The following is a 25,729-nucleotide window of genomic DNA, read 5'->3' as shown; positions in this document are numbered from 1 at the left end:
GCCCTGTAAAGTAATGTCATTCTCCTCTCTCTTGAGACACACAGCACAACTTTTTTATTCAACATGGATGACATCATACAATGCAATATCAGAGGATTATTAAGAAACCTACAAGACATCCAAGAAATTCTCTGTAAGTTTAAACCTAAAGTGCTGTGTGTGCAAGAAACCCGCCTAACTTCCGAGCACACTAACTTCCTCCGACAATACATGACTTTCCGGAAAGACCGCGAAGATGCTGTCGCATCATCTGGCGGTGTAGCTATCATTGCTGATAGAAGTGTAGCGTGTCAGCATTTGAGGCTCCAAACGGCCCTTGAGGCCGTGGCCGTTCGAGCCGTACTTTTAAATAAACTCATTACCATCTGCTCTTTGTACATACCACCACATTATCAGCTTCACAGACGCGACTTAGAATCATTAATAGATGAGCTCCCGGAGCCCTATATGATTCTCGGTGATTTTAATGCACACAGTACTTTGTGGGGCGATTCACGCTGTGATGCACGAGGTCGCGTCGTTGAACAGGTACTTTTTTCCTCTGGAACATGTCTCTTGAACACGAAGGAGCCCACATATTTTAACCTGGCCAACAAGTCATACTCTGCCATAGATCTTAGCATTTTATCGCCGACGCTTTTACCCTATTTTAAATGGCATGTGCTTAACAACCCGTATGGGAGTGACCACTTCCCAATAATCCTAACTACGCCGAAACAAGATCAACTTCCCCCGCAGGTCTCTCGGTGGAAGGTTGACTCAGCCGATTGGGAACAGTACCGAACTCTTACACACATGACTTGGTCTGAGATGTCCGGTATAAGCATAGATGACGCTGTTGCATATTTTACGGCTTTTATACTGAATGCCGCCTGTAAATGTATTACTCAAACGAGCGGCATGGGTTCCAAGCGGCGTGTTCCCTGGTGGAACGATGCATGTAGGCAAGCACGGAGAAAGCAGAACAAAGCGTGGGCGCTGCTTCGCGATTCGCCGACAGCAGAAAACTTGGAAAACTTTAAGCATGTGAAATCCCAGGCAAGGAGAACGCGCCGACAAGCAAGACGAGAGAGCTGGGCAAAGTTTATATCAAGCATCAACTCGTACACAGATGAGAGAAAAGTCTGTAATAGAGTGAAGAAAGTTAAAGGGCAACAAACGTATTCCTTACCTCTAGTAAATAGCCACGGAGAAAGCCTTGAAGGCCAAGCCAACTTTCTCCGTGCACATATTGAATACATATCGAGCTCTTCACACTACTCCGAAACCTTCCTAAAGTACAAAACACAAATAGAACAGCAAAAATTAGAAAGAAAATCTGCTAAAAGTGCGGCGTACAACGATCCATTCTGTATAGCAGAACTGCAGGCAGCACTAAACTGTTGTAATACATCCGCCCCAGGTTCAGACCGCGTAATATATGAGATGTTAAAACAACTACCATCCGAAACACAGAAAACGCTCCTTTACCTATACAACGTTATATGGTCTTCCGGCGAGATCCCCTCTGTTTGGAAGGAGGCTATTGTAATTCCAATTCTGAAGCACGGGAAGGATCCTTCCTCTGTATTAAGCTACCGACCTATAGCGCTAACAAGTTGCCTCTCCAAAGTATTCGAAAAAATGAATAACTGTCGCCTACTGCATATCCTTGAATCAAATAAATTCCTCGACCCATACCAGTGCGGGTTTCGCGAGGGTCGTTCCACCAGTGACCATCTCATACGTATCGAGGCACGTATCCGTGAAGCTTTTGTTCATAAGCAGTTTTTTTATCAGTATTCTTAGATATGGAGAAAGCCTATGATGCTACATGGCGGTTTGGGATATTGAGAGACCTCTCACAGTTAGGTATAGACGGCAATATGCTTAGTGTTATTGAAAGTTATCTGTCTAATCGCACATTCCGTGTCCGAGTGGGCAATGTTCTGTCACGGAAATTTGTACAGGAAACAGGAGTGCCGCAGGGCGGTGTGCTCAGCTGCACGCTTTTTATAGTAAAAATGAATTCTCTTCGTCTACACATACCACGTAACATCTTCTATTCAACATATGTTGACGATGTGCAGATAGGATTCCAATCAAGCTCTCTTGCAATCTGTGAGCGACAGGTCCAGCTTGGCCTTAAGAAGGTCTGCAAGTGGGCTGATGAGAACGGGTTCAGATTGAACTCACAAAAAAGCACATGTGTCGTTTTCTCGAGAAAAAGAGGCCTGCACGCTGATCCTGAAATTCTGTTGCATGGTGAGCGTCTGCCTGTAAACAAGGAACATAAATTTTTAGGCATAATTTTAGACGCGAAATTAACCTTTATACCGCACATAAAGTATCTTAAAAACAAATGTATGAACACAATGAATATCTTAAAGGTGCTCTCACGCGCAACCTGGGGCAGTGATAGAAAATGTCTCACGAACTTGTATAAAAGGCTCATACGCACACGACTAGACTATGGACACATTAAACACGTTAAAGAATCGAATATACCAAAGTCAGTTATATATACAGACTCTTTGAGCGTCGTAAACGCATTGAAAACTGTGAAGAAATATCAAAATCCTATAACTGTATCTCTCTATTCAGCATTATGCACCACTTATGCGTCCAGGCAGCATATCGTAGTATGCTGGGTGCCGGGACACCGCGAGATTGAAGGAAACGTGTTGGCTGACCAGTTAGCCACATCCGTCCACGCGAACGCTGCAGACACTTCCACGACTGTCCCTCTAATGGACCTTAAGCCCTCCATAAGGAAAACGCTCAGGGCTTTCTGGCAGCGGTTGTGGGATAAAGAAACAGAAAATAAACTGCATGTTATCAAGCCATATCTTGGCAACTGGCCGCCGGTATCAAAGAACCGCCGCACGGAAGTAATACTTTGCAGACTTAGAATAGGACACACATACAGTACACACGCATACCTCTTGTCAGGTGGTGATCCACCCATGTGTGATAAGTGTGGTGAGCCACTTACCGTGCTTCACATCCTGATGCAATACAGAGAATTAGATGCAAATAGGAAAAAGCATTTTCCATTACCTCACCGGCAAGAGATTCCACTTCATCCCCAAATGATTATAGGTATGGAACCTCTCTTTAAACATCAATCACTGTTTCAATTTTTAAAAGCTGTACATAGTTTTCATATTATAGCCCCAGGAAATCCGTAGCACAGCCTCTTAACCGAGGTTTCTGCTGCGGCAGCTGCATTGAAAGAAAGCACCTGCCTCCCAGCCTTTGGGCTCAAAGGCTTTAAGGAGACATATGTGCTATTTCCATATTCATGCATTCTAGCCCCATGATCACTTGTCACTCGTGCTATACCCAGAGACCACTCCACGTATCACTGTCATAATTTCATACCTATATATCGTTTTATGCTTCTACGATAGCGACTAATTTTAGGCCACTTTACAGCCATGTTACACCCCATCATCGTAACTCACCAATCAGCGCGTAACACATCATTATCAGTCATGGCGTTCTTTGGCCACACCTGGCCCTTGCGCCAATAAACAACACACATCCATCCATCCAACTTAGCACGGAAATGAATGTCGCAGTTCTCGAACAACGCCTAATGCCTCCAGCTAAGCTAGTACCGCCGTGGGAGTGGCAGCTGATAGAGTGTTACACATCCTTTGTAGAGGTCACTAAACATGCGCCAGAGACACATATCAAAATGCATTTCTTGGAGCTCCAGTACAAGTACTCGTGCACAGAGTTTTACACAGACGCTTCTAAGTCGCATGCCGGGGTGTCCTACGTAGCCATTGGTCCATCCTTCTCGGAATCCGGTGTACTGCACCCTGAAACAAGTATATTTACGGCTGAGGCCCATGCACTATTGTCGGCTGTGAAACATACCACAAAATCAAATATTCAAAAAACAATTTTATTTACAGACTCCTTAAGCGTCGTGAAAGCCTTGAAGTCACACTGTAAACACAGAAACCCCGTAATAACTGAGCTCTATTCCATTCTCTGTAGAGCGTACATGTCTAGCCAGCATATCATTATATGCTGGGTGCCCGGACATAGGGGCATCGAGGGTAACGTTCTAGGAGACCAGATGGCCACATCAATTTCATTGCATGGAGCTAATCCTACTGCTTCGCTCCCTGTCACAGACCTGAAGCCTTTTTTAAGAAGGAAACTGCGAAACCACTGGCAACGTAAGTGGAACACAGAAGTACATAACAAACTGCACGTGATAAAGTCACAATTAGGTTCTTGGCCCTCCGTAACAAAATCACGGCGAACAGATGTCCTAATCTGTCGCCTCAGGATAGGACACACATTTGGCACACATAACTTTTAACTCACTGAAAATGATCCTCCAACTTGCGGTAGATGCCGGGAGAGGCTGACCGTCCTCCACGTCCTCCTGGAGTGTCGGGCAGCCGAATCTCAGAGAAAGAAGCATTTTCCCCTAGCATACCGGCAGCAGATCCCCCTTCATCCCGCAATGTTACTCGGCCCAGAACCGCTATTTGATACCAACGCAGTCCTAAGTTTCCTGAAAGATGTTTTCCTGCATGTTGTTAGCCCCACATGTTCATAGCGGGTCCTCTCTTCAGAGGATGCCGCTGCGATAGCTCTTTCTTATAGCACGTGCCTCTAGGCCCTTGTGTTTCAAGGGCTCTGGCGAGGCAGCAGTGCTCCAAGTAATTTTAACTTCTTATATATTTTTTATTTTGCATCATTCTTCTGCGATGGATTTTAATGTGCATAGTATTCGTCATTAGTCATCGCCATAATTTTATAGCCCGTAGATTTTACGCACTTTACCGTGACTATTTTTAGGCCTCTTTACAGCCAAGTCACATCTTCCATAATACATCAACATTACCACTTGTCATGGTGCACTTTGGCCAAACCTGGCCCTTGCGCCACAAAACACCGCACATCATCATCATTCTTTTTTCAAACCAGTGGCAGTGGCTTCTGTATTCAAGATGATATCAAACATTGATGCAGTACGATGCATAAGATGCTGGCACTTCTCCAATAGTATTATTTGAGACCTTTAGGACACGACACAAATAAATATCAATTATAAGTAGCGCATACAAAGCTAGTACATAATAAAACACCCCTTCTTCATGACTACAATGGTAGACCATACCTGAATATAATCATAATAAGGTCGTCTTGTACATATTTCACTATGTATACTTTGTAGATGTTTCAGGTGGATAGTATGCAGTTCCTCGTCAGTTCACCACAAAGACAGGATCAACTTGAGATGAAATTAGAATTGGAGATTTTCTTCACTTATTGTGATATAATATTAAACTACTTAGTGTTTTTAAGCTAAACGCAGCCTTCACGAAACTAAACTTCACTTTTAAGGTACTGCAATAATCAACAGCATATATACATGCTATGTGATAATGAAATTCTTTTCAGCGTAAGCATTTTCAAGCATTAGGGCACAGTTACCGACAATATAACACCCCTCACATGGCACAGCAGGATTTATAAAATTTTTCTGTACATTTTAAGTATGTTCCAATTGAAACTTCTGTAAACTTATATTGAGTGGTTGCAGGTTTTTACTCATGCAGAACATGTTGCTGTTTTGTACTTTGAAAAATAAAACCTAGTTGGAAATCAGCGCTTATCATAACCCGCCCCCCCTCCTTATTTTTTCCTTTCTTTTTTTTTTTATGTGTGTGTGTGCCGTGCTTTGACTCGTTTCGCGCTGTTCAACAATATCTACACAGAGATGGAGTGCCCGTGTCGTGCGCAAAAATTATGATTTTGGGCACAAGGATAACGCACGAATCTTGGCAAGCAAACGGATAACCCTCTGATATTAGAAAAGGGTCGTGCAATAAACAAATTGAGATGAAATGGTACGGCCTGTATGAAAGTAAACTCAAAGAAGTCTGATACATAACTATTGAAGTAACTCCCCAAGAATCTGGATGTTTCGAAAAAAGAAATAGAAACAGTGAGTAGTGTACGTAATACTGCCGCGGGATTTGTTCCCTTTACATAGTATTGCGATTGAAATTATACTTGGACCATAAAAATTAATTATCATCGTCGTTGTCGGTGGCGTCGTGAGGTTCCGAAGAAAGTCCAAGTGCGATAAGACCTTATCGCGGCCCGCACGCCGTATGCGGCGAATGTGAGGAGGAACGTGCGAGTGTGTGACACGACAAGAATGGCACGTGGCTTAGTGCGTCCCACTGCTGGAGGTCATGGGATAAGGCAGGAGCGCAAGGCGGGAGAAGGGGGGTAAGGGTGAGCACACGGGGTAACGTCAACTCAGGCGAGGTCACAGACCGGGCGAGCCGAGATGGCTGGTGGCTGCATGCGTGCGGTATTCGGTCCCGCCTAGTGCTGGAGGTCACGTGATCAGTGGCGTAGCAACGAGGAGGGCCGGGGGGCCGTGGGCCCCGGGTGCAAGGGGCCAGTGGGGGGGGGTGTCATATACGTCTGAAGACACCCCTCTTTCCGCGGGCTACACCCGGAGGGTGGGGGGTGACAGAAGACCTATGGACCCCGGGTGCCAGACGAGCTAGCTACGCCACTGCACGTGATCCCAAGTTTCGGAGAGGCATTGAAGCGAGAGGCAGCACGAAGCGTTCGCTCACCTCTGCCTGCAATCTTCCTCACGCCAACGTAGAGACAGCGAATGTTCGCGATCATCGAGCGAGATCTGTTCATTTCGGCCTGTCTGCGCTATACACCACCACGCTTGCTAATTAGCAAGTCAATGCTTACTGTAATTTATACGGTCAATAAAACTACGAACCTTTCTTCGTGTAGTTCGTCTAATACGTTGCTGATGTGTTGCTAATACTTTGCTTATGCGTTGCTAATCTGCAATCACCTTTGGGGCGAAACTGCGAATTTATTCGCTCTCAGTGCCGCACACGCGCTCTCTTATCATTTCGATACGAAGCACGTGTTGTCGCATCAACCGCGCACATCGGCGCATGCATTTTATATATAGTGCGATCGCAAATCTGTACCGTTATCGCCACATTTCTGCGTGTCTTGAATTTGATCTTTCCTTCTTACCGAACAGTCACCGTTCTATAAGCGGCCGGGTTACTGGAAAATGTCAGCGTCATGTAGAGACAACGACCGTTCGAGAGCAGCTCTGCTATTGATTAACTGCCCACCAACATGTTCGCCGTTATCGTTGTCATTTAAACGTCGCTCTCCTTTCTAGGGCCGAGTTAATGTACCAAATAAGATCGATAACTGATTCTCCATTTCTACAATATTCCTATCACTTCGTTGTCAGTATTTGATTATAATATTACCACGTGAATTGCTTCTTCAAAATAATCTGCTGCTTTCCTTCTTCCTTTTTTTTTGTTCACACTGGCTTCTAGACGCAAAGCAATGCTCGCTATTTCACTTACACGGGAGCAGGCGATCGCTTTCATCACATTACGTATGCTAATTCACTTGTGTACATACGCGCTATAGCACCACGAACACGTTATTATCGAACCCTGCAATTCTACCTCCAGTCAAGGTACCGTCCGTCAAGGTGCCAAAGGACGGACTCAGTAACAATTCTACATTCGTGTGGGCTTGAGTTGCTGGAAACCCAAAGGAAAAAAGCCAGACCGATGATTTTTTTTTCAGATACTTCAAAGCGTTTTGAAGATAAAAAAGGAAAAATGCCCCCAGTTCCCTGCAAATCGTAGCGAGAGAATAAACCACAGCACAGCCGTCAAGCCTTATAACACACGTGTTGATGTTTTTCGTTATTTTTCCCCGGATGTAATTGAAATGCGCAATGCGTTACCTGATGTTGTAGATCAGACGGATGCGCACAAATTTGAATGCTTAAGTGACATGTTGTATCGTGGGCACCCAACCAGACGCTATGAAATGTCAAATTTGCTTGTAGTCTACTATTTTCCTCTCTGTAACAACCCTCAAGCGAGGACTAACAGTATCAATAAAGAAAAAGCAACGGACGTTACGTTGAAACAAGCTCTCTGAAACGACAAAAATAATACAAAAAAGAAGGAACCTTAAGCTGATTTTCAAGTAAGCGTTTTCAAATACTCTATGTGGATGACAGAAATCAAGTGGACACACTAAAATACTTCCAAAGCACGCATGCTGGCCACAATAACGGCGTTTAGTCATCACATTATAAATTATCGTGGACAAGTCATAGTAGACGGCATCAAAAAGCGACGACTGAAATGATGTCGGAGTGACGACGACGGAGACATAACCACCAAGACGGCGCGACAACAACGTGACGGATACGACACGTGACGACGGCTGTGAACTTGCACTTCCTTACTCGCGCGTTCATCGTCACATATCGTCCTTTTCTGGTGCCTGGAGGCGCTCGGGTGGGTTGACACAATTTTACACATACACTGAGACCGATTACAGCCTCATGACTGCTACAACGTGAATACGCCTCTAGCATTGACCAACTTCAATTCACCAAAGCAACGTGTGGCCGAAAGTTATTGATCAACATACAAACTGGTAAAGTTTAGTTAGTCAAGGTGCACCCGAATTTTTTCCTGTCCACCACTCCTATGATGAATCTCGGGCCAGCATAACTGTTCGATAATGTTTTCTTAAACAGCACCAATTTACATTAAATACCCCCGCAGGGGCGTCTGCGTCAGCAGGCGTTTGGTGTGTTGCGACACCACGGACCCGAGCACACGAGGGTTGGACCCTCCCGCGTGTAGCCGTGCGCGGCTTAGCCGTGTCTGGGGAAAAGGGGATCCTGGAGGTTGAGCCGATGCCGGGTGTTTGGACCTTTAAGGCCCCCCGGCGGAGGCAACACACCTCTTTGGCCTCTGCTTCACATAGACGGCACCCCCGGACTGACCCACCCGGGGGAAATCGGTAGTTGCCTTTTCCTATCTCTCACTCTCCCTCCAACCTTCGTCTTTCTCTTACTTTCCATCTTTCCTGTCTTCTCCTAACTTCCGATCACTTCCAATTTTCCAGGCAGCAAGGGTTAACCTTGTGTGAATAACCAACCTAGGTTATCTCATATCTGGTTATAGTGATAACGTGCAGCTGGCGTTTGCAGGACCTGTTCTTACAGTCCCTGTAGCGCACCCTTGTAGGACTCCACGGTGGGTGGCTGGCGTTATTGCCGAAAATTCAATCCCTTTATGGCAACCTCTTTCCCTCCGCTTCCTGATCGCCCTCAGAAAAGAGGGCGCACCGATGATGTATTCCAGTTTTTTGGTCGGCAAAAAGAATTCTTCCCTCGTTTTCACGTGATCCACTCTGACAAACCAGCTAAGCAAGTGCGAACAATCTCCCCGTTCCTTGTATCTAAGTCTCTTACCGAAGTTTTTGGTCCAGGATATAAGGTGTCGAGGATGGCTAGCGGAGACCTCCTCTTGGAGCTCCGCGATCAGACGCAATTTGAGAAACTGCCTCAGCTAGTATCATTTGGGGAGACCCAAGTAGTAGTAACCCCGCACCACACGATGAATACATCCCGCGGCGTTGTCTCGGACGATGATTTGCTGGAGCTCACCGAGGCTGAACTCTTGGAGGGCTTCAGCGAACAGAATGTCATAAATGTCAAAAGAATCAAGATAAGGCGAGACGGTAAAGAAATTCCGACCAAACACCTAATACTCACCTCCAATTCAAGTGTCCTGCCCGAGTCAATCGAGGCCGGGTACATCAAGTTCGTGTAAGACCGTATGTGCCAAATCCCTTGAGATGTTTCAAATGCCAACGTTTTGGCCACAGCTCGCAGAGCTGCCGAGGCCGCCAAACATGTGCGAAATGCAGTGCCCTTGAACACGCCACTCAAGCATGTAAGAACTCTCTACACTATGTAAACTGTGATGGGGATCACGCCGCGTACTCGCGGTCGTGCCCCTCCTGGAAGAAGGAAAAAGAAATTGTAACCATAAAAGTAAAAGAGAATATATCGTTCAAAGAGGCACGAAGGCGGGTAGCATACCTGCCAAAGAAAAGCTTTGCCGAAGTGGCGCGTCAGGGGGCAGCGCCACAACGGCCTCCGGCGGCTGTCCGACCCACAAGCAGTGAGTCGGCAGTCACGCCATCTGCCCCCACGGTGGTCGCAGCTACCGCTGCTCCACCAACCGAGCAGAAGGGACCACGAACCCCGCAGGTGGGCGCAGCCGAGGCTGCCTCAACCTCCCAGGTCCCTCCCAGCGCTGGCAACGGCCGGCGTAGCCAAATCCCTCAGGGAGCCCCATCAACTTCCGGGCTGGTGGGCGCAGGGGTCTTGCCCTCCAAGGCGGGACTCCCTCTGAAAACTTCTCGCTCGCAAGAGCACGTGCCCGGCGCCTCACACGAGGCAATGGACACAACACCTGTCCTCAAGGCGCACCAAGCGCCTAAGGAGCGGCGAGGCTCGCTCGAACGCTCCAGAAAGGGCAAAACTCCCGTTAGAGGGCCTCGAAAGGGCTCTGTAATTTAATCACTGTAATTTCCATAATCACTACTTCTGTTTCTGTACACACAGCACCTATTAACTCCCAATATGAATACACAAATAATCCAATGGAACGTCAGAGGTCTTCTCAGAAACCTTGATGATTTGCAGGAACTTATACAATAACACAATCCAAAAGTGCGGTGTTTACAAGAAACACACTTAAAAAACAAACACACAAGCTTCCTTCGACAGTATCTAACTTTTCGCAAAGATCGCGATGATGCCGTCGCATCATCGGGCGGTGTTGCCATAGTCACTCACTGAAGTATAGCGTGTCAACATTTACAGCTACAAACGCCCCTTGAAGCAGTGGCGGTTCGAGCTGTCCTACTAAACAAACTCATCACCATTTGCTCGCTTTACATACCCCCGCATTACTAACTAAACAAACACGAATTTCAGTCCTTGATAGATCAATTGCCAGAACCTTAAGTTGTTCTTGGCGATTTCAATGCACACAGCTCTCTCTGGGGCGACTCTCGTCTCTCTCGGTCGTCTCGTTGAACAGTTCCTTTCTTCGTCCGGTGCGTGTCTGCTGAATAAAAAGACACCCACATATTATTCTCTCGCAAACAGAACATTTTATTCAATTGACCTCAGCCTAGTTTCCCCTTGTATACTGCCTGAACTCGAATGGGAAGTGACCAACAATCCTTACGGGAGCGACCACTTCCCCATACTGCTAAAAACACATAAAGAAAGAGAATGTCTACCACAGGCTCCTAGGTGGAAGATCGATACAGCCGACTGGGAGAAGTTCCGAAACTTAACTAGTATCTCATGGAATGACATGTCTTCTTTAGGAACTGATGCTGCTGTGCAGTATCTCACAGCTTGCATTATAGATATTGCATCTAAATGCATATCAGAAGTAAATGGCTTGGCATGTAAACGGCGGGTCCCGTGGTGGAACGACGATTGTAGGATCGCTCGTAAGAAGCAAAACAAAGCGTGGGGGTTGCTACGCGCTTCTCCCACTGCAGAGAATCTAGTCAACTTTAAGCAAGTAAAATCCCAAGGCAGGAGAACCCGCCGACAGGCCAGAAGAGAAAACTGGCAGAAGTACCTATCGAGCATTAACTCGTTTACAGACGAGGCCAAAGTCTGGAACAGGGTAAATAGAATTAGAGGGCGACAAACATATTCACTCCCTTTGGTAAATACACAGGGCGATACACTGCAAGACCAGGCAGACTCACTTGGGGAGCACTTTCAGAGCGTGTCAAGTTCCACCAATTATTCAAACCCCTTTCTCAAATGTAAACAAATAGAAGAATGCAAGCCACTCATAAGAAAGTGTCGGCAGGATGAACCGTACAACCGCCCCTTTAGTATTGCAGAGTTGAGAGCTGCCTTGAGCGCATGCAAGAGCTCTGCACCAGGATCTGACAGAATCATGTATGAAATGCTGAAAAACTTACACAATGACACGCAAATGACACTACTTACACTTTTTAACACTATCTGGGAGGCAGGGTACCTTCCGACCGCATGGAAAGAAGCCATTGTGGTCCCTGTTTTAAAACAAGGGAAAGATCCTTCCTCAGTAGCAAGCTAGCGCCCGATAGCCCTCACAAGTTGCATGTGTAAGGTATTTGAAAAAATGATAAATCGGCGACTGATCCACTTCCTTGAACAGAACAAAATGCTTGATCCCTACCAGTGTGGCTTCCGAGAAGGGCGCTCCACAACCGACCATCTTGTACGTATTGAAGGAAATATCCGGGACGCATATATACATAAACAGTTCTTCCTCTCGATATTTCTCGATATGGAAAAGGCGTATGACACAACGTGGCGATACGGGATCTTGCGAGACTTATCGGAAATGGGCATTCATGGTAATATGCTAAACATAATAAAACACTACTTGTCCAATCGTACCTTCCGGGTGAAAGTCGGAATGTGCTGTCACGTCCTTTTACACAAGACACTGGTGTACCCCAGGGAGGCGTGCTCAGTTGCACACTTTTTATTGTTAAAATGACAACGCTTCGTGCTTCCTTACCACCAGCCATTTTGTATTCCGTCTATGTGGACGACATTCAAATAGGCTTCAAATCCTGTAACCTCACAGTATGCGAGAGACAGGTACAGCATGGTTTGAACAAGGTGTCAGGGTGGGCAGAGAAAAATGGTTTTAAAATCAATCCTCAAAAGAGTTCTTGTGTGCTGTTTACAAGGAAGAGAGGCCTTGTTCCGGATCCTTGCTTACAAATGTGTGGACAACAGATACGTGTATACAAAGAGCACAAATTTCTAGGTGTTATACTTGACAATAAACTCACTTTCGTCCCACACATTAAACAACTCAAGGAAAAGTGTCTGAAAACAATGAACCTAATGGAACTTCTATCCCAGACTACGTGGGGTAGTGACAGGAAGTGCCTAATGAATCTGTATAAGAGCCTCATCCGGTCACGATTAGATTATGGTGCCGTGGTATATAACTCTGCTGCCCCAAGCGCGCTAAAGATGCTAGACCCGGTTCACCATCTAGGCATCCGTTTAGGCACGGGCGCTTTCAGAACAAGCCCGATTGAAAGTTTATATGCCGAATCAAATGAATGGTCTCTCCACCTACAGAGATCATACAACAGCTTCACATATTTCCTTAAAGTACGCTCAGATCCTGAACATCCATGTTTTGATACCGTTACCGATATGACGTGCGCTACACTTTTCAGCAATCGCCCCTCTATAAGACAGCCTTTCTCGCTGCGTGTGAAGGAGCTTAGCAATGAAATGCATGTCCCACTCCTCGAGCATCGCTTAATGCACACAATCAAGCTCTTACCTCCTTGGGAGTGGCAGGTGATACAATGTGACATATCCTTTATAAAAGTTACAAAGCACGCTCCTGAGGACGAAATCAGAATGCATTTCCTAGAACTTCAGTACAAACACTCCTCCCCGCAGGGGCGTCTGCGTCAGCAGGCGTTTGGTGTGTTGCGACACCACGTACCCGAGCACACGAGGGTTGGACCCTCCCGCGTGTAGCCGTGCGCGGCTTAGCCGTGTCCGGGGAAAAGGGGATCCTGGGGGTTGAGCCAATGCCGGGTGTTTGGACCTTTAAGGCCCCCCGGCGGAGGCAACACACCCCTTTGGCCTCTGCTTCACGTAGACGGCACCCCCGGACTGACCCACCCGGGGGAAATCGGTAGTCGCCTCTTCCTATCTCTCTCTCCTCAAACCTTCGTCTTTATCTCTCACTTTTTTATCTTTCCTGTCTTCTTCTCTCTTCCATTTACTTCCTTTCTCCGCGGCGGCAAGGGTTAACCTTGTGTGGATATTCTACCTTGGGTACACCATATTGGGTTATAGTGATGGCGTACGGCTGGCGTCGTGCAGGCTTGTACACAAGCTGTGCCGCGTCCCCTCGTTGGGCTCCGTGGTGGGCGGTCGGCGCTGTTGCCGAACATACACATTTTCCTATGGCAGCGCAAGCCTCTGTTGTTTATGATCGGCGTCTGAAGAGATGCCGCACCGAAGTGCCATTTCAATTTTCCTTTCAAAGCAACGCCCCAACATTTCCAAAGTACTATGTAGTGCATAGTGAAAGCAACATACCGGTAAGGAAACTCTCTCCATTCCTGGTAGCGAAGTGTCTGAAAGACAAAATCGGACCAACATACAAAGCATCCAAAATGTCTAGCGGGGACCTCCTCCTAGAACTGAATAACAAAGATCAAGCAGATAAGATCTCTGAACTTACCAGTATTGGTGACGCGACAGTGACTGTTTCAGCCCACAGAACACTTAATACAAGCAGGGGAGTAATATCTGAAGAAGACTTTATTGGTTTAAGCGACGAGGAACTGCTGGAAGGTTTCCAGGAACAAAATGTCACCAAAGTACAAAGAATAGTAATCCGCAGAAACGATCAAGAAATCCTCACTAAACATGTCATACTCACCTTCGGAACAAGCGTAATGCCTACCTCTCTCGATGCTGGTTATGTCAAAGTCAATGTGAGACCATATATCCCAAACCCCAGACGATGCTTCAAATGCCAAAGATTCGGACATGCTTCACATGCATGCCGAGGACAAACAACTTGTGCTAAATGCAGCTCCAACGATCACCAATCTGAGCATTGCACCTCTTCACCATTTTGTGTTAACTGTAAAGGAGACCATCCAGCCTACTCGCGTTCGTGCCCATGCTGGAAAAAGGAAAAGGAGATCATTGCACTAACTGTAAAGGAAAAAATCTCGTTCGTCGAAGCCAGAAAACGACTGTCGTACCTTTCGCGACGCAGTTATGCCGAAGTGACGCAGGCGGGGGCAGCGTCACAGAGGCCTCCGGAGTCCTCCGAGCCCACGCGCAGTGGTGCCGCATGACTCCTCCCGCCCCCGTGGTGGAAGCAGTCAGTACTGCTCCGCCCTCTTCAACGGCCCTGCAGACAGCAGTCCCGCAGGACCCTAAGATCAAGCGCACTCCAAGGCCCGAGACACGTGTCTCGGCGCCAAACTCTCGTCCTCCAGCGCCTCAGAGAAAGCAATGGAGGTCGAAACAAAAACCCCGGTGTCCTCGACACCAAAGGACAAGCGCTCTCTCGAGCGCGGTAAGAGGGACAAAATCCCAATAACAACTCTAAATAAGAAGGCGATAACCTAAGCGTTATCGCTCTGTTGTATCTACCTTCTTCAGATCCATGTCACCTTACATCTTTCTTATCTCCCATTCACTCGTTAATATCATTTTTTACCTTTCAATTTTACAATGGCTTTTATGATCCAATGGAATTGTAGAGGTCTCTTACGTAACTTAGGTGACATAAAAGACCTGTTAATAAACTTCTCTCCTGTGGCCCTGTGCTTACAGGAAACCAACCTTGGCGATAAACACAAAAACATTTAAAAGGCTTCACTGTTGTACGGCGCGACCGTACACAGGCGAACCGGCTGTCAGGTGGTGTAGCCATTGTTCTTCCAGGTGGTATAGCAGCCAGAGAAGTTCCCATTAACACTCACATAGAAGCCGTTGCTGTCACCGTTTTAGCTCACAAAACCATCACCATTTGTTCTGTATACATTCCGCCGCATTCACATTTTACCATAAGAGACCTAGAGTTAATTTTAAACCAGCTACCTGAACCATTTTTAATAGGCGGTGATTTTAATTCGCATAACACGTTATGGGGTAGTAAAACTACTGACAACAGGGGTCAAACGCTTGAAAATTTTATCCTAACAAATGACATATGCCTTTTAAACACAGGTGCGGCTACTTACTACTCCCCAAGCATAGGAGCTATGAGTTGCTTAGATCTAGCACTGTGCTCTCCATCTCTTTTTTGCGATTTTCAGTGGAATGTTATTCAGAACCCCTATGGTAGTGACCATATGCCCGCTATCATTAAAAGAACATCTACTTTTCCTACCATCCCATTGAGGCCACCCCGTTGGAAACTCCATCTAGCAGACTGGCCTCTCTTTACTGAAAAGGCCACTCTGGATAAAATATCAGATGAGCTAACCATAGATGAAATGAACGATCAGATCACCGCCTGTATACTTGCTGCAGCAGCAGACACAATCCCACAATCCTCTGGCTTCTTAAGAAAAAACCTGAAACCCTGGTGGACGAAGGAATGTACGCAAACAAAAAAAACTACAAAACAAGGCGTGGGGTATCTTTCGGCGATACCCAACACAAGATAATCTACTCTCTTTCAAAAAAGCAAAAGCGAAAGCCAGGTACACACGCAGACAAGCAGAAAGACAGTCATGGAAAAATTATGTATCGTCTGTAAATAGTTCAATAACATCCAAACGAATGTGGGATCATCTTCGCAAGTTTAGAGGCGATTACGCTTCTTACACTATCCCCATACTGTCACCTCCAGGCACACAAACAAATAAAGAAGAACAAGCAGACATATTAGGGCAACATTTCCACGATATATCAAGCTCGAAAAACTACTCTGCTGCATTCCTGAAACATAAGCAATTAGCAGAAAAACTAAAGCTTCCGACCACAGGAAGTTCAGAAAGACTGTATAATGGCCCTCTAACACTTCCTGAAATCAACAGAGTCCTTACTAGTGGCAAAAAAACAGCACCCGGTCCGGACAGGGTACACTATGCAATGCTAGCCCACCTATCCCCTAAAGCAGTTGAGACCTTGCTTCATTTTTTCAACATAATCTGGGAAACGGGGAAAATGCCCAAAGAGTGGAAGAAAGCTATCATAATCCCGTTCTTGAAAGCTGGAAAGTCTCCCACAACAGCAACCAGTTATAGACCCATAGCACTCACAAGTTGTCTTTGCAAAGTCCTATGAGGCCATCATCAACATAAGATTGACATACGTCCTTGACACAGAAAACATGCTAGACAACCATCAGTGTGGATACAAGAAAGGTTGCTCCACAACAGATCACCTAGTCCGGCTAGAAGACGAGATACGTGCGGCCTTCCTACACAAACAATATTGTCTCACTGTTTTCTTTGACTTAGAAAGGGCGTACGACACAACATGGAGGTTTGGTATATTAAGGGACTTGGCAGATTTAGGAATCCGAGGTAGAATGCTGAAATGTCTAGCCGATTTCATGTCGGACCGAACATTCCAGGTGCGTTTAGGAACGGCATTGTCACGTGTATTCAATCAGGAAAATGGTGTGCCACAAGGATGCGTACTAAGCACAACACTCTTTATAGTAAAAATAAACTCCGTTAACAAAGTCATTCCCCCCTCTGTTATGCACTCCATATACGTCGATGATCTGCAAATAGCGTGCCGCGCCTCAAACTTACAAACATGTGAAAGGCAGCTCCAGATAACAATTAATAAACTAACCGAATGGGCTGAGAAAAATCGCTTCCGCTTCTCTACCCAAAAAACCGTTACAGTGCTATTCTCGCAAAAACGAGGATTGTACTTAGAGCCGGTTCTAAAATTGAATGATGTCGCGCTGCCGGCAAAACAAGAATATAAATTCTTGGGAGTAATCTTTGACAAAAAACTAAACTTCCTATCCCACATTAAAGCACTAAAGATTAAGGCAAATAAAGCATTGAATATCCTCAAAGTTTTATCTCATAAGCACTGGGGTTCCGACCGAACCTGTCTTTTACGTATTTACCGGTGTCTTGTGCGTAGCCTTTTAGACTACGGCTCCGTGGTTTACGGTTCAGCCAGAATAACCTACATCCAACGACTTGATCCGGTGCATAACCTCAGACTGCGACTGGCAAGTGGTGCCTACCGAACTTCACCTATTCCAAGTTTATACGTCGAGTGTAATGAACCCTCCTTACAGCAGCGCAGAGCATTCCTCACATTTTCCTACGTACTCAAAATTCAGTCATCACCCCAACACATATGCTACAACATCCTCACACAATGCAACACACGCTTACACTACACAAATAAACCGAACATGATTAGGCCACTTGTCCTGCGGTATGAGCAAAACTGTCGGGATTATGACATTCCCCACGAAGTCCTCCAGGTTGCCAAGAAACCACAACGGTTGGCCCCGTGGTACGATTTCACACAGTTGTGCGACTGGACAATGACACATTTAAAGAAGAAAGACACCCCACAGGAACACATTATACAAGAATTCCGTGCACTTCAGGACAAATATCAAAATAACATGCAATATTACACTGATGGCTCTAAAACCAAAAATCACGTGGGTGTGGGGGCCGTAACAGAAAGTTGGGAAACAAGTATTCGATTGCCACAACACGCCTCTGTGTTCACTGCCGAAGTTTACGCTATATGGGTTGTTAAAAAGATAATCACTGACAAACACAAACATGCACTCATATACACTGACTCTAAGCACACTGAAGGCCCTACAGCTGAAATCTGAGTGTGAACCCCTGATAGGAGACATTTTAAATATGTTGGCGCTTAACGAATACGGGAGGTCAATTCGTTTCTGTTGGGTCCCAAGCCATGTTGGGATACCAGGTAACGAAGCAGCTGATAGATGTGCATTGATGGCAGCGCACAAAGATATTACAAACACGAAACTCCCATATAATGATAGCATCCGTGCAATTAGAAAAGCCTTCACGGTAAAATGGCAATGCGAATGGGACCGTTGTGCCGACAACAAGCTACATCTCACGAAACCCATAGTTGGCGAGTGGAAGTCATGCTATCATCAGGAGCGGTTCATCGAAGTAGTTTTATGCCGACTGCGCATTGGGCACACACACCTCACGCACAATTACTTACTCATCAAAGAAGACACACCAACATGCGAGAAATGTCAACAGCCACTAACAGTTATGCACATATTACTCACATGTACGCAGACTGAAACACACAGACGAACACTTTTGCAAAAATTATATCAACTACACATACCTTTACACCCTGCTCTAATTTTAGGTGATGATCCGCTAGTCCCATTAGGTGACGTCCGTAAATTTCTACACGACACTGGATTTTTACATAAAATATAGATTACCAAAGCCTTTTCCTTCATAAACTTGATTTTAAAACACCTCGTGTTTGGCGCAGCATAGCCTCAGCCGCTTTTGCGCCATTAAACCCCATTTAACTAACTAACTAACAAACACTCCTGCGCAGATTTCTACACAGACGCTTCAAAGTCAAATGCTGGGGTATCCTATGCAGCCGTCGGCCCATCCTTCTCGGAATCCGATGTACTACATCCGGAAACAAGCATCTTTACGGCCGAGGCCTACGCATTGCTCTCTGCCGTGAAGCACATAAGAAGATTAAAACTTTCAAAAGCAGCGATTTATACAGACTCTCTAAGCGTCGTGAAGGCCTTAATGTCACTCTACAAACATAAAAATCCCGTACTCAACGAACTGTATTCGGTATTATGTAAAGCGTACTCATCTAACCAGAATATCATAATATGCTGGGTCCCTGGCCATAGGGGAATCGAAGGTAACGTTCTCGCGGACGAGATAGCCACGTCTATCACATCACAAGCTGTTAACCCTACCGCTAATGTGCCGGTCACAGACCTGAGGCCTTTCTTACGAAATAAACTGCGAAATCACTGGCAGTGCATGTGGGACGCGCAAACAAATAACAAACTGCACGTCATAAAGCCCCAGTTAGGTTTTTGGCCCTCCCCAACGAAATGTCGGCGAACAGATGTCCTATTCTGTCGCCTCAGAATAGGACACACATTTGGGACCAATCATTTTCTACTTACTGGAATTGAACCTCCAACCTGTGGTAGATGCGGCGAGAGGCTGACCGTCCTCCATGTCCTCTTGGAGTGTCGGAAAGCCGAACCTGAAAGAATGAAACATTTTCCGTTTGCATACCGTAATTACATCCCTCTACACCCGGCTATGTTTATTGGTAAGGAACCGCTTTTTAACACCAAGGCAGTCCTCGACTTCTTAAAGGATGTAGTTCTACACGTTATAAGCCCATTAAATTCGTAGAGCATCCTCGCTCCAGAGGATGCCGCTGCGATAATTGTTTTGAATAGCACATGCCTCCAGGCCTTGGTGCTTCAAGGCTCTAAGGAGGTAGTAGTGCTCTAGCATTTCTTATATTCTGATATATTTTACCTATCGCATCATTCTTTTTATATGCATCTATATGTTCATAGTACAAGTCATACTTCATCGCCATAATTTTATTACACATATTTTACCCACTTAAGAGCGTATATTTTAAGGCCCCTTTACAGCCACGTCACACCAATTTCATAGTAATCATAGTTACACTGCACAGCCACTACCACAGACATGGCGCTCTTTGGCCACACCTGGCCCTTGCGCCATAAAACCCCATACATCATCATCATCAATTTTATAGCACGTAGATTTTACGCACTTTACAGCGAATATTTTTAGGCCACTTTACAGCCAAGTCACATCTTCCATAACACATCGTCAACATTACCACGTGTCATGGCGCTCTTTGGCCAAACCTGGCCCTTGCGCCACAAAACACCACACATCATCATCATCATGTTTTCTCAAATCCGGTTTGTTGAGTAGAGACGCAGCGCAAAGCGACACAACACTAACTACGCCAGAAGTAAAGCCTAACGTGGCTGCTGTGCTGCCTCTTCGGGGGAAGGGGGGGATTTTGCGAGAGGAATTTGCATAACTTTGCGAAGCCGGAGCTCCTGTAGAAGAGCCACCTGACAAATTTCGTGCTGATGTCAAGGAACGGCCGCGTCCAAGGGATGCTTCGGCTCCCGTAGCCGAACCGGGAAGGTCGAATGTCCGCGCTGTGTCAATAATGAAATGAGACGCTGGCCTCCCACGAAAGCATTAATGATGAGTAGCTTCGCATGTTGTTTATTGCTAAGCGTTCAGGGCATATAGATATAAAAGAATTGCTCCCTGTATCAAATCCTTTCAGCTTTACTCTTAATTCGCGAAGTTGCTGCCCATTGAGAAATCTATATTCAAAAATATACTTCAAGAAAGTAGTCCGAGGGTGGTGTTTGGTTCAGATAACATACTAACGTAAGATATGAGCTCATGGCTCCAATGACACCGGTGCGCTGTGGTGATCGAATTCAGAGACACCGATGTCACCTTTTGAGGTTGAGGTCGTTCTTTATTGTAGCATAATGAGGCTACGTTGGCACCTTTCATTGGTGTCGGCTACACGTTTTCACAACAAAGTACTACATACTCAACCTAAAAGAACAAGGCGGCACTGCACAACATTTTAAGGCTGATACCATTCGCGCCGAGGCGGAAGGGTGCCTGTTATTATTTTTTTTTCTCGTGATTACAGCAAACAATCTTTATTACATCGGTACCTCAAGGGCTTAGCGACACCATACGGTAAATTGAGGTCAGGGTTAACGAAAGGCAGCGACTGAAAAACAGTGTTGGCTGTACCTAATCAGATTGGCGAATAAAGCAGCTCGGAGAAGGCGCATGGTTGCTCGGTTTTAGGGCGGCGGTTCTGAACGTCTTGCTTGACGAGGTCACGCTAATAAGGAATGGAAACAAGAAACTCGGTCTCGCCCTCTGTTACGGTGACCCGGACGAAGGACGAACGAGATGGAAATTCACGTGGAGGAGGTGAGTATGGGGTCCCACGATGTGGGGCCACATAAAGTGATTCCATTTCTTTGTATTTTTAATTTTTTTATAGCACAATGTTGGGGGGGGGGGGGGGGGCGTCGAAGAAAGCATATGAATGGTGTAGTAAGCAAGGCCTTCAAATTTGGCAGTCTCGCAGCCATGAGTTAGTATGAGAAGGCTTATTGGCCAGCTGCCTGCTTCCCAGCTGCCTATACGCACCAGTATATGACAGGCCTGCCAAAGCTGCATTGGGCTTGAAGAGCAAAGCCGACGGGCAGCGCTTACAAACAGCAATTTCGCAGACACCACAGAATACGCAGGAACACTCAAAAGAAAAAAGATCCTTAACACCAACGAGGAGAGAAATAAAAGAAAAACAAACCACGTAGCTTACGCTGAAGTGTAGGTACGCACAGTAATGCAACCGTTGGCAGTCAGCGCCCGTCCTGTGTTTCTTCCGTGTGTCCGTGTTTCAGCGGCTGTTCTTCTACCATGCAGACGTGTGTATCACAGAATTTGAAGCAACTATTGCTTTCCTAGCTAAAGACAAAACTCCTGGGCCTGTTGCCTTGGAGCCACGCCAGCGCTTGCTTGTATGCAGCGGAAAAATGTCCTATAAAGACCTCCTATACCGCGCGAAGAGACACGCGATATGACATGCGCGCCGCGTAGCGTCTATACGTACAAACTTTGCATTGCGGTTCCGTTATGTTCATCCAGGTGTCCCAACGTGTAGCAGTCGCATATAGCAGTTGCATGCAGCACTGTAGCTAGACCTGGTAAACTCAACCAGGCAGGCGACTATTTGTCGCCACCCCGATTCGAGGTTAATACCAATAAGCAATCATTATCATCAATTACAACAGCAACATACCGCGCCAAGAGGTCAACGGATGTGATTATGTTTGGGGTTTAGTGGCGCAAGGGCCAGGTATGGCCAAAGAGCGCCATGCTAGTGGTAATTAATATGTCGTGGTCTGATGGGCTCTGTGACTGTAATGTGACGTGGCTGTAAAGGGGCCTGAAAGAGTGTGTAAATTGCATAAAAATTTCGCGTTATAAAATTATGGCAATGATTAATGACGTGTACTATGCCCCGCAGGGGCGTCTGCGTAAGCAGGCGTTTGGTGCGTTGCGACACCACGTACCCGAGCACACGAGGGTTGGACCCTCCCGCGCGTAGCCGTGCGCGGCTTAGCCGTGTCTGGGGAAAAGGGGATCCTGGAGGTTGAGCCGATGCGGGGTGTTGGGACCTTTAAGGCCCCCCGGCGGAGGCAACACGCCTCTTTGGCCTCGGCTTCGCATAGACGGCACCCCCGGACTGACCCACCCGGGGGAAATCGGTAGTTGCCCTTTCCTGTCTCTCTCTCCCTCCAATCTTCGTCTTTCTCTTACTTTTCATCTTTCCTGTCTTCTCCTAGCTTCCGCTTACTTCCAATTTTTCCAGGCAGCAAGGGTTAACCTTGTGTGAATAGCCATCCTAGGTTATTTCATATTTGGTTATAGTGGTAATGTACAGCTGGCGTTTGCAGGCCGTGTTTCACACGCCCTGCAGCGTCCCCTTGTAGGACTCCACGGTGGGTGGCTGGCGTTACTGCCGAAATATAACGTCTATTTATGGATAGCTCCTTTCCTCGACTCCCTGATCGCCCTCCGAAAAGAGGGCGCACCGAAGATGTATTTAAGTTCTTTGGTCGTGAAAGACCCAACTTCCCACGATTTCATGTGATTCACTCGGAAAAGTCAGACACCCAAGTACGCACAATCTCCCCATTTCTAGTTTCAAAGTCTTTAACTGAGGCTCTTGGTCAAGGTTACAAGGCAACAAGGATGGCAAGTGGAGATCTCCTCTTGGAGCTCCAGAATCTGAAACAATTTAAAAAGTTACCGAGTCTCGTGTCATTTGGGGACGTTCAAGTGACAGTGACTCCGCACCGAACTATGAACACTACCCGCGGCGTTGTCTCAGACGATGATTTGCTTAACCTGACAGATGCAGAGCTCCTGGAGGGCTTTAGTGAACAGAATGTTGTCAATGTGAGAAGAATAAAGATGAGGCGGGATGGTAAAGAGATTGCAACCAAACACCTAATACTCACCTTCAACTCAAGTGTCCTACCCGAGTCAATAGAGGCCGGGTATATAAAGCTCCGTGTCAGGCCGTACGTGCCAAATCCACTGCGATGTTTCAAATGCCAGCGCTTCGGCCACAGTTCGCAGAGCTGCCGCGGCCGCCAAACATGTGCGAAATGTAGTGCCCACGAACACACCACTGAAGCTTGTGCGAACACACTCCACTGTGTAAACTGTGATGGGGAGCACGCCGCGTACTCGCGGTCGTGCCCATCGTGGAAAAAAGAAAAGGAAATTGTAACAATAAAAGTAAAGGAAAATATAAGTTTCAAGGAGGCACGTAGGCGGGTATCGTACCTGCCCAAGAAAACCTTTGCCGATGTGGCGCGTCAGGGGGCAGCGTCACAACGGCCTCCGGCGGCTGTCCAACCCACAAACAGTGAGTCGGCAGCTACGCCATCTGCCCCCGCGGCGGTTGCAGCTAGCGCTGCTCCGTCTACCCAGCAGACGGGGCCATCGAACCCGAAGGTGGACGCAGCCGAGGCTGCCCCAGCCTCCGAGGCCCCTTCCAGCGCTGGCAACGGCCAGCGCAGCCAAATCCCTCTGGGAGCCCCATCGACCTCCGGGCTGGTGGGCGCAGGGGTCTTGCCCTCCAAGGCGGGACTCCCTCTGAAAACTTCCCGCTCGCAAGAGCACGTGTCCGGCGCCTCACAAGAGGCAATGGACGCCACACCTATCCTCAAGGCGCACCAGGCGCCTAAGGAGCGTCGAGAATCGCTCGAACGCTTCAAAAAGAACAAAACACCTATTACAGGGCCTCGAAAGGGCTCTGTAATCTAAGGCATCTTTCCGTTTTCGTACACACAGCACTAATTTACATTAAATATGGATACACAAATCATACAATGGAACGTCAGAGGTCTCCTTAGAAACCTTGATGATGTACAAGAACTGATCCACCAACACAATCCAAAAGTGCTGTGTTTACAGGAAACACATTTAAAATCCAAACACACAAACTTTCTCCGACAGCATGTTACTTTTCGCAAAGATCGCGATGATGCAATCGCATCATCGGGAGGTGTTGCAATAGTAATCCAAAAGAGCATAGCATGTCAACAATTACAGCTACGAACGGCCCTTGAAGCAGTGGCGGTTCGAATTGTTTTGCTAAACAAACTTATCACTATTTGTTTGATTTATATACCCCCACAGTACAAACTAAGCAAACATGAATTCCAGTCCTTCATAGATGAATTGCCAGAACCTTACGTTGTACTTGGAGATTTCAATGCGCACAACAGCCTGTGGGGCGACTCTCGTATAGATGCGCGAGGTCGTCTTGTTGAACAGTTCCTCTTCTCTTCTGGTGCATGCCTGCTGAATAAGAAGGCACCCACATATTATTCTCTCGCCAACAGAACATTTTCATCAATTGACCTCAGCCTAGTTTCCCCGTGTATACTGCCTGAACTCCAATGGGAAGTTATGAACAATCCTTACGGGAGCGACCACTTCCCCATACTGATAAGAACATCCAAAGAAAACGAATATCCCCCACAAGCTCCTAGGTGGAAGATAGACACAGCCGACTGGCAGAAATTTCGATCTCTCTCTAGCATCTCATGGGCTCATGGGCTTTTTATTAACCCTGTCCCAGGCTTTGGCCTCATCGGTAAACGAGTTGATACGCGATAGAAACTTCTGCCAACTTTCTCGTCTGGCCTGTCGGCGGGTTCCCCTACCTTGTGATTTTAGTTTTTAAAGTTGATAAGATTCTCCGCGGTGGGGGAGGCGCGTAGCAACCCCCACGCTTTGTTTTGTTTCTTTCGAGCGATCCTACAATCGTCGTTCCACCACGGGACACGCCGTTTACATGCCAAGCCATTTACTTGTGATATGCATTTAGATGCGACATCTATTATGAAGGCTGTAAAGAACTCCACAGCAGCATCAATTCCTAACGAAGACATGTCAGCCCATGAGATACTAGTAAGAGATCGAAATTTCTCCCAATCAGCTGTCTCAATCTTCCACCTAGGAGCGTGTGGTGGATATTCGTTTTCTTTAGGTGATCTTAGCAGTATAGGGAAGACGTCGCTGCCGTAAGGGTTGTCGGCAACTTCCCATTCAAGTTCAGGCAGTACAGACGGGGAGACTATGCTAAGATCTATTGAAGAATAGGTTCTGTTTG

The sequence above is a fragment of the Dermacentor andersoni genome, chromosome 4 (assembly GCF_023375885.2).
Source record: "Dermacentor andersoni chromosome 4, qqDerAnde1_hic_scaffold, whole genome shotgun sequence".
Taxonomy (NCBI): Eukaryota; Metazoa; Arthropoda; class Arachnida; order Ixodida; family Ixodidae; genus Dermacentor; species Dermacentor andersoni.
This window is presented reverse-complemented; position numbering follows the sequence as displayed.